Here is a 12,566-nt window from a genome sequence, read left to right on the forward strand (position 1 = left end):
GCGCTCGCCACACTTTCTATTCTCAACTCCACGCTGACGTGGATAGTGAGGGTATGAAAAGGTCGGAGGCACTTGCCACACTTCGGGTTGACGTTGATCGTGGGGTGGCGTTAACAATTGGGGGGCCACTTCACACTTCAGGGTGGCTATTTGGGGCCTGTGGGCCATTTGACATTGTTCCCTATGTGAAATCGGGTCAATTGGGCCATTTAACATTGTTCCCTATGTAAAATTGCGGTAATCGCGTCGCTCGCATCGCATGCAATTTTTTGGCCGCATGCGATGCGGCCGACGCAATTTTTTTCCTTGCGATGCCTAAGATCAATATTGGGCACCGTTCTAGGAAACAAGTACCAAAGTTACATAGCAATATAGAAGAGGCACTTGCAGGACTAAGTAGTCAAGAATAGACAAACACAAAGGTCTCACTGTTGAAGCAACATTTCAAGCTTTATTGCTCGCCATTAGGCTCAAAGAAATAACTAACAAACTCACCTATAAATCACCTCCCTTCACCTTGCTGTGGCCGCTGTGCATCCATGCCCTGTCTACTCTCTGTGACATCATGAGAGCAGAGGAACTATAGGAACGCAAAGCATTAAAAGCCATTTAACATTGTTCCCTATGTAAAATCGGTAATCGCGTCGGTCGCATCGCATGCGATTTTTTGGGCCGCATGCGATGCGACCGATGCGATTTACATTTTACCATGCTTTTCTATGTAAAATCGCGGGCATCTCATCGGTCGCATCGCATGCCATTATAATGGCATGCGATGTACATGCGATGCCCGCCGTTCTAGGAAACAAGTACCGTAACTTTTTAGGTGGGCTTTTTTTTCAGGCTTATTTACAATGGGTTTGGGCCTGTTTTTCACTTAAGGTGCCCATACACGGAGCACTGAACTCTGTACTTTTTGCTCAGAGTCTCCATTATCTGAAATGCTCTGGACTACAAGCATTTTGTATAAAGATTATTCTGGATTTCGTAACATTTTTTTTTTACATACTCACCTGGTCCCCCAACGTTTATGGTGGCCATCAGATATCTCTTCAGCAGCATCCCCGGTCCCAAGGATGCATTGAGCGGGTACGCCGGTGAGGTCACTGGTGCTCCCATGCAGTGCATCCTTGACACCATGGATCCCACTGAAGAGGAATCCAATGCCCACTGTGGACATATAAGGTAGTATACATACAGTAGGTGAGTATAAAAAAGGTGCGGGGGGGTTCAGGGACATTGAAACCATGGGTTTTTGGGTTTCGGTTTTGGGATATCCAACCTGCTAGAGCAACATGCTTTTTGTAATAGATATGATGCGATCTAGTACAGCAGGCGTGGGGAACCTCAGGCCCGGGGGCCGTATGCGGCCCCCGTAGCTGCTCTGAGTGGCCCTCCCACCCTTTGCCAGGAGTCAAGTACAGGGGAATTCTCGCAAGAGGTCGGTAGTTCTCGCGAGATTCCTCTTAATCAACAGCAGCGGGAGACTGTCAGCCCTATTCAGCGGCAGCCGCCGGAGCGTGGGACGGCTGCAGCAGGACTATTTGTAAGAGAAATTTTTTACATATGGCCCCCCAAGGATTTTTTTCCCCATACAAACAGCCCTTGGCACAAAAAAGGTTCCCCACCCCTGTAGTACAGGCTGCACAGACTTTCTGTGCTGTGCGATGTGATCAGGAGCAGGCATCACTTCGCATCTGAACATTGTACCGTGTATAGGCACCTTTAACATTTGCTTGTTTTTCATTTCAGAGTTGACAACACTGACCATGAGTCCTTACTTCTCCCTAGTGGTTGGAGGGTTAAAGTGAGAACAGAACAGCAACAGGGGTGGGGGTGTTGAAATGGGATTAAATGGGGTTATAGGCTTCATTGGGAAAAGCTTATAAGGGACAAAGTTGTACCATAATGTACACATTGGGAACTCTAGTTATAGAATTCTCCTGTCTTTATAGAAATATATTTTCATTGTTTTCGTATAAGAATAAGAATTGAGTTTCTGTAAAGTAGAACAGTTGGCTAGAACAGCTGAGTTGTGTGGCTTTTGCACTGTGTTTACATGTAGCCTGGCAGATGCTCATAACATGTTTGTTTTGTTCTCTTCTTTTCATATATTTTCCAGTGGCATCCCCGACAAAGCATTCTGTAGTGTTAAAGTTATAAAGTAATATGGTTCCTAATATTTTCCCTGCAGTAATGTTATATAATCCCACCATATGGGAAGAAACAATCCCATTACTGTACATTTGTAAAAACAAGATATGCAAGCATTGGGTTTTAAGAATGTGTAGACTGACTCTGCCACTGTTTGATGTAATCATTCTAAAAGGGCCACAGAGGCAGAATGTCCTATTGTCAAAAATGTCAGCATTCACCTCTTATAGTCCAATATTTAATTTCCTATACTCCCAATTTATCATGATACCACCATTGATAATATTACCAGCAGAAAGATGCATTAGCTGTCAATGGAGATGGCTTTTATTTGGTTTTGAATCTGGATTTTTTCGGAAAAATCATAAAAACAGCAAAAATAATAGAAATCGGGAGTGTTTTTGTTCCTACAGTATAATTAACCTCAATTACATTCATTTCCACTCATTTACAGTCTATTCTGAACACCTCACATCCCACAAAATAATTTGTATCCGTTTAAGCCAAAAGGTTGCACTGAGATAGCTGGATGACAAAGCTAAATGACAGAAGTGGGTGGCACAAACATGTGGAACATCTTGTGGTGTGTACACACAGTGAGATTCCCTTGCTATTCGACTTAAGATTCGAGTGCTATGCAATCTTTGCTAACTTTGTACTATCTACATACAATTCATGCTATCTACATTCGATTTGCACTATATGGTCATTGGAGCCCTGTCTATCTGGGTTTCCATTTGAGCTGTCCCAGGAATGCGCATCGGGATCGCAAGGTAAAAAAAACCTGTGCGATCTGCATATGATCTGCTTGCGATTTTAACTATGTAGTCAAAATCTAAGCATAACAGTGACACCACAGTGGCAGACAGGATGACAGTTTTATAAACTATGCAAAGGAAAATACTCCAAAGAGCGCATAATGCAAAGAAAAGAGGTGCAAGACGGAATTACAGAGTCAAGTTGTCATCATCCTCTGATTCCTCACCCTCATCATTGTGTACATCCTCGTCTTCACAGACTATTAATTTAGCAGCAGAATTTGCAGACAGGGTAGCACCCATGGACTGTTACAGCAAACTTAGCAGTACCCCTGGACTTATTTGGCAAACAGGGCAGCACCCCTGGACTGATATAGCATACAAGCCAGAACCCCTAGGTTGATACAGCTGTCTTAGCAGCAACCTAAAGGGGCCCATACACAGTCCGTTAAACGGATCCGTTTGGGTCTTAATTAGCATGCATCGTATCGGATCGCATGCCTAGTGCATGCCTAGTGCATGCAATGCGATCCGATACGATGTTTAGCTAGTACAAAAAGTATGTGCAGCACATACTTTTTGTACCGTACTATGTGATGCGCGGGAGCGCGCATCGCATAGTACAAAACGGACGGTCCGGGAACGGACCGTCTATGGGTACCTCTAGACTGATACAGCACACAGGGCAGCACCCCTAGACTGATACAGAAGCTTTAGCAACACCCTTGGACTGATACTGCAGACAGGGCATCACCCCTGGACTGATGCAGTAGACTTAGTAGCACCTCTGGAATTATATGGCAGACAGGGCAGCACCCCTGGAGTGATTTGGCAGACAGGACAGCACCCCTGGGCAGATACAGCATAATTAGCAGCACCCTGCTTTCAGTGCCAAGCAGTCTGGATTCCCTTTCAGCAGAGTCTGTGCAGGAAGTTAGCCTCCTGGATACTATTTGTCAGCTGAAAGAAGGAGGTGGGAGTACAAGCAATCCCCTGAGTGATGCAACAGAGATGACTGAAGTGGATAAAGGTGTTCCAGTTCCCATGAAGACAGGAAACATGGTGGTTATGGGGCTCAGTGAAGCAGCTAGTGGATTGGATGACAGCATGGGTCTTCCCAAAGGTGCGGTGGAGAGGGTAAGCCCAGCTCTTGCTGTGTCAGGGGGTTACTCCCAGGGTCTAGTCACCTGCAAGTTAGGCCAGTGCAGACCGAATATTGCGATACCTGCAAGGGCTAAAGCTGCTCTAATAAGTGTTCATGTAAATGAAAGAAGTGGGAACCATAAAGATATGTCAGTTGCTGGAAATATAGGAAAAGCACCAAGGAGGGAGTCGTGTTACAGGAATGTGCGTTTATGTGCTGTTAACCAAGGTGCTTCTTTGTCAAATATGTCTGTTCTAAGTACAAGCTGGACCTCTCAAGCTGGCTGTAATTTCTTATGCTAAGGTTGCAGCTGGGCTGAATACGAAGGGTTCTGAAGATGGACCCCAAGTTAGGATGAGTGGATGGGGCGGGGAAATAGAAGAATTGTATTAATTTCAAGTAGCATAGGGAGGGTGATCCTTTTTAAATATGATTTTTTTATTTAAAAAGTAAGGTGCAGTGGATATATGTGGATGTAGCCACCCGGTCAGGTCAATTGACTATGATGTCAGTTTCATCCATAAAGATGTTACAATTAGGTTCTGGAGGAAATAGCAAAATTGTAAGGACATTGGGGTTTATTCTAGTTCATTCTTTCTGACAAAATCCTTCTTAGATGGACAAAACCATGTGCACTGCAGGGGGGCAGATGTAACATGTGCAGAGAGAATTAGATTTGGGTGAGTTATTTTGTTTCTGTGCAGGGAAAATACTGACTGCTTATTTCTACACTGCAATATAGATCTCACTTTGAAGAAAAACCCCACCCAAATCTAATTCTCTCTGCACAAGTTACATCTGCCCCACCCGCAGTGCACATGGTTTTGTCCATCTAAGAAGGATTTTGTCAGAAAGAATGGACTAGAATAACCCCCAATGATGGGTCTAAACACTTTAGAGTAGTTCTCGCTAAACAGGACCATGTTAAAGTGACTATTCTTGTTCGTAATGCGTCTATCCCAATGTGCAACATCAAATTTTGGCTTTCAAGGCATTGTGTTGTATTGAGTTGTTGTATTGAGTGACCTGTTGAAAACTGATTATACACTGGGGGTGTGGGGGATATAATGGAAAAGACCAGATGCAAATGTTCTGTGGTGGTCAACCATGGACCTGTTTTTGTTGTGGGATAAACACATCACCTCAGCAGAGACTGTGGGATTGTGAAGTGCCCTTTGTGTGGCAAGATTGGGCACAATTCCAAGTCTTGCAAACCAGAACTGTGTAACCTGTGTGGATAAGAAGGCCACCCTTGTAGCAGGTGTCCAAGGGCAGCACATCACAGTGGTGGTAGTAGGTCAGATAAGGAAGGTGACTTTCTGAAGAAGGGAAGGGGAGGTGTGGCCAAAGTTAATAAAGGGAGAGTATTAGAGTGGAACTTAGGAAAGGAGAAGGAGGCTTGGAAGTATTCCCTCTTTCAAGAGGTCAGGAAAAGGGGGTAGGTAACAAAAAAGGGGAACAGTTTACCCTATCTAAAAAATTTCTGGTTCTGTCCTCTGATGAAGAGCATAAGGAGTTAATCTTTAAACCAAAAAGAGTGAAGAAAAAGGAAAAAAAGAGCAAGTAAGGTGGGGACAGTGTACTGGGAAAAAGAAGGAGGCAGGAATAGAAGAGATGAGCCCATTGAGAGCCAAGGGAATTTGTCAAAATACTGTAGGTGTGAAAATTGCCAAGCAAACCTTTTTTCTAACCCTATGAGTGTCAACGTTGCTGTGAGAGATCCTCAAAACATTACGAATGCCAGCACTGTTAACAGCGACTTTTCTTTTCTTGGTGCAATATTTAACTAACTGGCTATATTTGTATTTATTTATACCAAATGTACAGTCGCTGTGAGAGATGCTGCCATTTTTAGTGGATATTTTAAGGATCGCACACAGCAATGTTGGCACTCAAAGAGTTAAAAAAATAAAAGAAGGTGGAGTCTTATTCCCAATGAAGGAAAAGGTTTTACATGAGTTAGCTCTGTCTTTCCTAGTTTAGGCATTCTCGTTGTTGTTTATCTATAAAATTCTTGGTGTCAGCCAATGTTCCAATTCATCTTATCTTTTAAATATTACTGTGGGTTTGATTATTAACTATGAGATAAGTACTGGATCCATTAGTAGAATTGTGTGATTTTTGGTGATATTTTACATTTTTACGTGATGATCTATTAAATTTAGAAATAAACAATGGTTGATTGTGGTAAGTGTAGCGTATCTAGTATTAGTTTGCAATAAATCTGTTCTGGTGAGATAACTGGCTACTTGTTTAGCCATATCTAATAGGGAATAGGGATAGCCTATTTCTTTGAGTGCTTTGTATAGTTCTATTGCTTGTTTGGAAAAGTATGGATTTCTGTAAAATTGCGGGAAAAATTGCTAAACTTCCCTCAGAGCTATTCGCCCATGTATTATAGTGAGAACTGTCGTAGTGTAAAAATCCATATTTGTCAACTTCCTTTCTAAACGTCTCATTAGTGATTGTAATGTCATGAATTTGTACTAAAATGTCCAAAAAGGAAATTTTAAGTGAATCAATATTACTAGTACATTTTAGATGAAAAGAATCAGTGTTCAAGTGATCAGTGAAATGAGACAGAGAATTCATATTACTATAAAAAAATTAAAAATAGATCATCTATATATTGGTCATAAGGGGGTATCACTTACAAACCAAAGGCAGAAAGGAGTTTGGATATGGTAAACCCTGTAGTTTTTATATACCACCTTTTTTAAAGTTACATTTTTGTGGGCTTCTTTTGGCAGATAAAAGCAAACAGAAGTGATGGGGGGGAACAGAGACAGTTGTCTCACACAGAGGGGTAACAGAGTTACGTCACATGGCAAGCTGTCACAATACAGGGGAGAAAGGTGAAAGAACCTGTCACTTACAGGGGGGATGACAGACATGCAGGTTAGGGTAGAAGAAGAACCTCTAGATCCAGTGTCCATGACCCCCACCTTACACACATAAACTGGATGTTTGGGGTCAGTACTTATCTCCCCCATTCCTATGCTGACCATATTTGGCAATGCAGAGAGCCAGTGACCCGATGAGCCTGACCCGCTGACCTTGCACCTGTCCGTGCACCTGTGCACAGGCTCTCCGCATCCCTCTCTTCCCCTCTCTAGTGTTTGGCCACCATGTGCAACTCCCTCCCCCGGCCACCAACTACCTGTTCGGGTCTTGTGTATGAGGATGAGCAGCATGGGTACGATGCACCTGGTTTCCAGCGCTGGGGTCAACACCGCAGGCTCCACATCGTCCAGGCCAGGAAGGAGAAGGCTGCCAGGTAGTCTGCACCGCCAGCTGCTGCAGTGCCCTCTATAGTGTAGTGGTCTATGTGGCGGCTGTCCTTATCTGTACTCTGCCTTTACTACAAGTATGGAAAACTCAGCGCTGCAGCAGCTGGCAGTGCCATTACTATTACTACAGAAAATTATAATAATAATAATTCAAAAGGGTGCAGGGGATTGACTGCTGGACCCTCCCCCCCCCCCAGGGGCCAGGCCCCATAGCAGTTGCATCCCTTGCACCCTCTATAGTTATGCCACTGCTCAGAGGATACAGTACCTTTAAAGTTCAAAGACATTTCCTGGTTCTTTCAAGGGAAACCTTTATGTTAGGTGGAATACCAGATTCAGAAGTACCGATGAACATGTTTGTCCATGGGAGGAATGTCTAGGGGTGGAGAAGACGATGGAACACTTGTGTTGAAGTCCCTTTAGATGTCATAGGCATCCCTTGCCTTTCAGGCCAGAATGGGTCTATTGAGTGTTCAATATTCTTAGCGGGTACTGGGGAAACATTCCAGAACTACACAGCTCATAGGTTACAACAGGTAGAGCGGGGACCAACTCTGGAATGCTGTGCATTTCATATGTTGGTAAATATGGCACTATTGTATTCCCCATGGGCGCAGGGAAGGGGGCTGGTGGGAATGGTGGGTCTGCAGCAGCTGTGATCCCATCCTACATACACTTTATATTTACAACTCACCACCAAAATGGGGTGTTTTCATGGAAATAGCTGCAGGGCCATCTTAACATTAGTGAGGGCCCCCGGTCAAAACTTATTCACTGCCCCCCCCCCCGTGCATTACTTTGCCCGGTGTACCCCCCCAGTGAATTTGTTTTCCGGTAGGACTCCCCCCCACAGCCTCCCCTGGCAGCCTTCCCCCCTTTGTATTAGTTTGCTGGGAGGACCCCCCAGCAGCATCCCCCAGCAGCCTTCCCTCCCATGAATTAGTTTGCTGGGAGGACACCCCTGCAGCATTCCTCTAGGTCCTAGGGCCCCTGGGCAAGTGCCCATCATGACCAATGGGAAAGATGGTCCTGCTGCTGCCACCTACCTTGATTTCCCTTAGTGGCCCAGCCATGTGCGCGCTGCGGTAGCAGAAGGGCTGCACATTACTAGGGTGAGTGAGCGGTGCTGAGTCCCCCAGCAGGGCACCTCAGGAGCCACAGCCTGGATCGCCACTGTCTATCCCATTGGGTTGGGCCCCTAGGTCCTAGGGCCCCTAGGCAATTGCCCATCATGCCCAATGGGAAAAGGGGCATGACCAATGTTAGAGGGGCCTGGCCTCAAGGGATGCCACATTAGCATGCCACCCCCCCATTTTACATTGCTGTGGGAGCATTCTGACTATGCCCCCAGCCCCGCTGTCTCTAGGAATAGAAGCTGTGTGTATGCCACGCATTGACCAGCGGGACTGCAAACTGTCCTCCCGATCACAGGACACTGCTGGACGCGGGTGACTGTGACTGTCCCACAGAATAGGGGAAATTGGGAGGTATGCAATTGCTCACTCCTTTTCAGTGTTTTATGCAGCGTATTTCTGTCCACTTTCTGAAACATGGTCATTGTGGTCACTATTTTAACTGCACACTTTTGTAGAAGTACACAATCACATCATTATGGGCAAACTTTTTTCCACATACTGTATGTGTTTGCACTGCATGTCTTGAAAGAAAATGATTGTTATTCCATGCTGTAAATACAACAATAAATGGACGTTTTCTGTCCATTTAGAAAATATGCTTATGAATACTTAAACAAATAAAAATGAGGTGTCGTGCTCCAGTGCACGGGGCTTATTGAAATACTCAGATAGTGAGCTCTCTCATATATTCATTCTTCAGGTTATGAGCTTAAACAGACCCAAGATTTCTCTTGAAGACAATTTCAGCGACATCCCAAGGGAGCCATTCTGTGCTTAATGGCAGATAAAAAACATGATTACCTTTGTCTACTCTTTAAATATTACTGCATGGTAATATATTATATAGAATGCGCTTTCACAAATCGAGAAGCAGAGTGCTGGGAAAATAATAGGGCAACAAACCTTAAATAACACAACAACCTTCTTGTACATTTTAGTTTGTTAAATTACACACATCTATATGCTGTGTCATTGTAGTACATACTGGGCATTAGGCCCAATACACCAGTGTTTGGGTCTGAAAACCCCAACTATCCCCGATTGTGAACCTCTCTAAAAATGGTAGGATGCAGATTCATTTAGAAGACTGCTCACCATTCATTGTGCCATTGCCAGCCAATCACACCAAAGACTGTAATGGAGCTAGAACGGATCCATATGACGTACATTCAAGTGAAGTTGCAGGAATGGCCTGAGTGGTTTATTTATATGATTTTACAAACCCATTTAGTCATACTGTATTTATATTATACTCTATCCAGCCACACCCATGATCTGTCCAGCCATGCCCATATCGGATTCAGTATGAAATCCCGGTGGTCGGGATCCCGGCATTCAAAATCCCGACGCCGGAATCCCGACCGCCGGAATCCCGACCGCCGGAATCCCGACCGCCGGAATCCCGACAAGGGGGGGACGTGGATTGCCCCCCCCCTTGCGGGCTCGCTGCGCTCGCCACGCAGCGGGCCTGGTGCCTCGCTACGCTCGGCACGCTAATTTATTCTCCCTCCAGTGGTGTCGTGGAGGGAGAAAGTTCTGAACGCCAGGATCCCGACCGCCGGGATTTTAACTGCATCCCCCCATATCACCCTCATTTGATTTAACACTCTTTGAGCTGGGCACATTCCAGCATTAATTTTCCCCTCAGCAGCTAATGCAGGCCCCTCCCAAAACCCTCCAATAAGCCTGGGTAAACTGTAGCCACCTCCTGTTGGTGCCCGTGTTATTGCGATGTAAACATGGAGATGCAATTGTTGGCTATTTAAAGGTGACATCTGGCTGATTTCAGATGGATCCTTTGCTCAAAGTATAGGACTGACTGATGTCTGTTACTCTCACAAGGGCAGTGCATTTGCTTAAATGAGGCTACAGTAAATCTGAAAACTAAAAAAAAATTGCGTATAATTGAATCAATGGCGTAATACATACAAATAATATGGTGATCAAAAAGGCATATTTTTTTGGGGAAAAACATAACATTGTTTTCAAATTAGATTTTGCATCAAATTAGTGATTTATTGTTTATTGAAGATATGAATTAGGCATTAAACCTCCATATCTGGAATTTTTCAAGCTGTAGTCTATGATGTAATTTACTAGTAATATTTAGGTATTAATTAATAAGGGGCACATTGCTTGTGGATACCGTCTTTTAGATGACTTTACACACCAGCATACCTCCCAACATGACCGTCTAAAGGAGGGTCACAATGCTCTGCTTTTGGACATTCCTCTTAATATATAACTGCATTTATAAAAAAGTGATTTCAACACAGGTGATAGCAAACCTAAATTAAGAGTTAGGTCCAGAAACAGGGCATTCTGTGCCCCTTTGGGAGTGTCATGTTGGGAGGTATGCACCAATGCAGGAGCCAGGATGAAAAACCTGCCCCCCTCCCACATCACCAGACTCTACTATTGTTTCCTTGTTGCAGGTGATCACCAGACAGTGGGGAAGTGTAACACTCCTCCTAAAGGACGGAGAAGAGGACATTTTGTAGAATTTGTTTGATGAATGATAGCTAGAAGCTGATTATTTTATGTCAACTTCTCCACTTGGCCACTTCTCCAGTCTTTGCAAGGTTTGATACAGGGACGTGCAGTCAGGGGAGGCAGTGCCTCCCCTGTCATCAATGATTAATATAATAAAAAAAATACTTATGACACATAGTTTGTGTCATACATATATGCTTTATATAATTCTATTTATTATTACTACATTTTCTTTTTCATTTGGTTTAGGAGGCACCAAGAGGGGTGCCTCCTGCTGTCTTACGTAAAGTAGCAGATACAGGGGGCAGGAGGTGGGCGGAGCCGAGCGCCGGGCTGCAAAAGCACATTAAAAAAAGGTGCATAGGCGGCACCTATAGCAGTGCCTCGGTGACAGGGACGTGATTTCTGCCTATATGAAAGCACACCCCTGTCACTGAGGCAAATGTGATTGGGCACAGTGGTGCCACCTCAGTGTTACAGGGACATGCTTATATATAAGCAGAAAGCATGTTCCTGACTGTCACCAAGGCACAGGAGGGGACAGAGAGGCTACGCGGCATGAATACAAGTAGAGGAGGGGGTGAAGGGCGCAATCGCTAACTCACCTGGGGCTCGGCGTCTGGAGGATCGGGCAAGACGGCGGGGCTCCCGGGGAAGAGCTGCGGCTCACTGTCCTGCTGCGGCTTGGTCTACAAGGCACAGGAGGGGACGGAGAGGCTACTCGGCATGAATACAAGTAGAGGAGGGGGTGAAGGGCGCAATCGCGACCTCACCTGGGGCTCGGCGTCTGGAGGATCGGGCAGGACGGCGGGGCTCCCGGGGAAGAGCTGCGGCTCACTGTCCTGCTGCGGCTCGGTCTACATGGGCTGCTCGGCACTCGGCAGTCTGCACTCACCACCACAGGCCGCCCCACTGCTCTCCTGGACTTCCCCCAACCAAAGCCAGGACCCCAGGACAGGTGAGCGCTGCCGGGAATGTGTACACGGGTCAGCCTGACAGTTAGCTGGGGCTTGACCTACATGGGCATTACTGTGGCAAATAGTCCCTGTAGAGGGAGAGGAGAGGAGTGCAGCAGCAGTGCAGGCAGGCAGTAAAGTTAGGAGCTGGAGGTACTGTCCTGCTTGCAAACATGTAATTTTCGGAATTCTTCCAATTTGCATATCCTTGCCCACAGTTTGGGGTAAAGATATAGGATTTGTGCTCACAGGGGGTGAGATTCTGATTTACTTGCTTTATAGCGAGTTCGGCCCCATCCTGGAGTTTAGTTGCCGAGCCATTCTTATACATTAGGGCGGGCTGAGGGTGGACAGGATTGCCAATAGGAAGGCCCAGCACTTTCATGGGCATCCCCATGAAAATGCTAGGCATTTCCATGACTACACAGGCAGGCTGATGCCTGCCAGGAGCGTGTGGCGGATGTCACAAGATGTCCGCCGCCCGCCCTGTCTTCAGGCTGGCACATGCAAATAAAAGTCAGTTCAGACTGACTTTTATTTGCGAAGCTAGAAGAAAATCAGTCGATGGTCAGCGACCATCAAATGATTTCTCCTGTAGCAGAGACATGTGCCTCACCAGCTCCTAACCTCACCGC

The sequence above is a fragment of the Crinia signifera genome, chromosome 2, assembly GCF_055691185.1.
Source record: "Crinia signifera chromosome 2, ASM5569118v1, whole genome shotgun sequence".
Lineage (NCBI taxonomy): Eukaryota > Metazoa > Chordata > Amphibia > Anura > Myobatrachidae > Crinia > Crinia signifera.